Genomic DNA, 4,002 nt, shown 5'->3' on the forward strand with positions numbered 1-4,002 from the left:
ATGTACTGTCTCCTGAATGTCATACCTTTGGCTATAGCCATCATAATTAAATATAACTGCAACTAAAACAGAGTGACCACTGTCAGCCTGAACCATGGCGTGAGAGACAGGGAAAGAGACTGAGATGCTCAGAGCCAAATGATGTCCTAAGTTTGAAAATACAGGTGGGAGAACTGAAAATTACCTCCAGACAAGGGTAGAAGAGAGATGGTCTTAAATGAATGAAAATGGATTAATGAAAAATCAGAATAGAGGGGAGGAAGAAAAGATGTGGACAAAGGTGTGAAGATAATCCAGGAGCCACTGCAATAACAGAGGATTCCTCTGCCCACAGAAGTCTGGCTTTTTTGCTGTGAATGAGAAATAAAGGTCTGTGTGCATGGGAGAGCTCACCCAGGATTGGGGCGGGAGGTGGAATCATGCTGCAGTGCTTCTGAATGAGTTCTCTAGAGCTAGGTGGTGCTTGCAGCCCTGCCGTGAACTAGTTGATAATTGTTTAAATTCTCGGTGCCTCAGTTTCTTCCTCTGTAAAATGGAGACAATCATATGTATAACAGCAGTTTATTACAAAGATAAAGTAAATAAAGATACGTAAAACATTCAAGATAGATGAAAGGTACAGGGAGATGGAGAGACTTTGTGGAGATAGAAAAAGGATCTGGGGATGTGGGGGGACAGGAGGGAGGGGTGGGGAGGGGAAGTAAAAAGAATCAAGAGGTGAAAAGTACATGGACCAATTTCCCATGATAAATGTATTTATTATGCATCACAAATATATACTAATTAAAAAGAGGGGAAGAAGAGACAAATAAGCAGATTACAGTAGGATCGCTGAAACTTTTCCCCTGGAAGCAAGTATTTAAATGTTTAAAAAGAAAGGATAAAACAATAAAAATGTTTGCAAAATTCCTGTGAGAAGTCTCCTCTGCTCCAGAAAGTTTGCTTGCCGGCTGATTGATTTTTTATTAGAAAAGAGTACCTCAAATGAGGAAAGAAAATCAGCATCAAGCTCCATTAAAAGAAAAGTGTCTCTAAAAAATAAAAGGCCTAGATCCGGGTAAGCCAGGCACGAAGATTACCAGGCATAAACATGCCAAAAATTGTCTTGGTTTCTTTTGCGACGCTTTTTGGAGTCCAGGAGCTGTACCAGGGCACCTTCTGTCAGGTAGCGCTGTGGGGCCACATCCAGCTACAGGATAGGGGAAACATAGCTGTCCAGTATCAGATGTCTGTGAAAAAGTTAGAAACAATGGGAAAGGACTTATATGGGCTAAAACTGATTGCATAGAAATGCCAGATTTGAAATTGTCCCCATTTCAAGAACACAGTGAGTGGATCAGACTGGCTGCTTTCCATTGTGGAAGTGGAAATCGTCATCATTGCTTTATGGCAACACAGGTGAATTTGTGAAAGTAAAGAAAAAGCCTGGAGTTCCTGTCACGGTCTTGGACAAATTTTCTCCCCAAACAGTCACCTTTGTTAAAGCACAAAAGGTCAGGTCAGCTTGTCTGAGTGTACGAGAAACAAAGTTTGAAGCAACTCAAAGTGGAACAGGGTTCAATGAAAAATCCTGAGCAGAGAAGAAAATAAATGTCTCCAAACCTCTTGGCTGTTTGACAAAAAAAAGAGAAAAAGAAAAAAATCACAAGACACAAAATCACCTGGTTTTCAGGAGAGAAGGAAGAGAATAAGAATGCAGAACAGCTATTTTTGAAGTACTTTCTGAGAAGCAGGAAATGGAAGGATAATGAATGCTTTGAAATGTAAAAAATGGATTTACTTTTAAAACTGTGGAGTATTCATGATAAAAATAAACTTATTTTTGTAAATGATTATTGACTCATATATTTTGCCTGAAATTACTTGTAAAAAAAAAGACCAAACCCAAACAGAAAACAGGGCCCAACTCTGACAGTAGAATTGACCATTAAAATAACTTTTCTAGAGTAGACAGGAAATATGTATCAAATTCCTTTAAAATATTTATACTCTTCTACCCAGCAATTCTATTTCTAAGGCTGCATCCTAAAGAAAGAGTAGGAAGTGTGTACAATTATTTAAGTACTATTCAAGCATGTTTTTAAAAGTAAAAAATGAGAAACAATTTACATTTCTAAAAAACAGGAAGTTCATTAAATAAGTTGGGATTTGCACATTTTGTGGATTCTTATAGGAAGACCAAAAATAATAGTTTTTGATGGATATTTATTGATGTGGAAAAATGTTCACAATTTATTGGCAGTTAAATTTTGCAGAAGCAGGGCATGATGACACAGGCCTATAATCCCAGCACTCTGGCAGGAGGGTCACAAGTTTGAGCTCATCCTGGGCAACTTAGTGACTTAGTGAGACTCTATCTCAAAATCTAAAAATGAAAAAGGGTCAGGGATGTAGGTCAGTATGAAGGTCCTACATTCAATCCTCAGTATCTCTCTCTCTCACACACACACACACACACACACACACACACACACACATACACACACCCCACAAATCTCTATATCTATATCTCATCTGCATTTATATCAGGAAGTCTCAGAGGTAGCAATTGGAATCAAAGACTAATGAACCCTCCTTGACTCATGCATTTTAGTCTGTAGAAAGGAGCATTTTAACACTGAAAAGCAAATAAGGTGTATGTGGTAGATCAGAAAGAAAAAGGAAAGAAGAAATTGGTGCCTCTCACATAGTACTGTTTTCCTAGCTCTAGTCCCCAACTGGACATTTTCTCCCCATGCTATAAATTGAGTGTTTGTATCTGGCTCCCCCCCAAATTAAAGTGCTAAGGCTCCAGCTCTTAATGTGATGGTATTTGAAGATGGGGCCTCTAGGGGTTAGTTAGGTTTACATGAGGTCATGAAGGTGTGGTCCTCCTGATGGCATTCATACACTTATGAGACAGACAGAGAGACAGAGACAGACAGAGAGTCAGAGACAGAGACAGATCTCTCTCTCCAAGAAAAGAAAAGGCAGCCAAGAGGAGAGGCCTTGCCAGAACTCAACAACGCTGGCACTCTCAGCTGAGACTTTCACCCACTACCCAGTCTACTTCCACATGTTTAGGTAATTGTTACACCCTACTTCTTGGTTCCAAAATCCATTAGTTAGCTTGGACGGCCAGAGCGAAACACCATAGGATAGTTATTTTGGACAACAGAATCTTATTTTTTCACAGTTCCAGAGACTGATTAATACATTCAAGACACATATGGCTGGTGAAGGACATGATGTAAATCCTTGCTCATAACTATCCTGGGTGTGATATGCCAAGGTTGTTCCAACATGGAAGTCCAAGAATCAGAATCTTGGCCTTGATCCAAGCTCAGCCATGCTCGGTGTCCACGTCCACTCTGCATACAGATTACCCCATGCTCCTGTCCACCCAGAGTGGAGCCTAAAGGACCAGAAATACACATACACACTTGTTAATGGCAGCTATCTCCGTATGGCAGAATTGTAATTAATTTTTATATTCTCCTTTAAATTTTAATATATTTTAAATATTTTATTTAGCAAGCACATGCATGTAATAAGGATGAGAGGCCACATTAATTTAAATATATGGTCTGGGTTGGCAGATCTCAGAACAGGATAAGTTCTAAGAAAAGCAAGGGTTTGATTTTGCTCCACACTATTGTGTAACCTTGGGAAGTCATTGAATCTCCCGAGCCTCAGTTTTCTGTTCTGTACAATGAGCTTCCTGAACTACATGATGCATAAAGTTCCTTCTAGCTTTGACATTCAGTGATTGAACAAGTTTGCTCTCCAAGGGTGAAAGACAGGAAGGTGACTTGAGGAAATCAGAGATTCTAGCCGTTCATGTGAAAAAAACCTTTAGTGTCCATCAAGCAGAAAGGTAGTTGCAATGTCTGAGATTTCTATTGTAATTTTTTCCTTTAGATCAGAACACAAATGCCATTTACAGGAAAAACCCCATCCTTTATTTGGGAGAAGTGGATGACATAATTATTAGTTCTCTACTACCAGGCACTCTTGAGTGTG

At 39.3% G+C, this 4,002-nt stretch overlaps 1 pseudogene; it reads left to right on the forward strand.

Annotated features, from left to right (window-relative positions):
* Window positions 1-889: 889 nt before the first annotated feature.
* On the forward strand, window positions 890-3,408 carry LOC147823643 (rRNA-processing protein UTP23 homolog pseudogene; annotated as a pseudogene).
* The last annotated feature ends 594 nt before the right edge of the window (window positions 3,409-4,002 follow it).

This window comes from Heterocephalus glaber, unplaced genomic scaffold (assembly GCF_053883595.1).
Source record: "Heterocephalus glaber isolate CG9 unplaced genomic scaffold, H.glaber_assembly_v1.0 deba00001571, whole genome shotgun sequence".
In the NCBI taxonomy this organism is placed as follows: Eukaryota; Metazoa; Chordata; class Mammalia; order Rodentia; family Bathyergidae; genus Heterocephalus; species Heterocephalus glaber.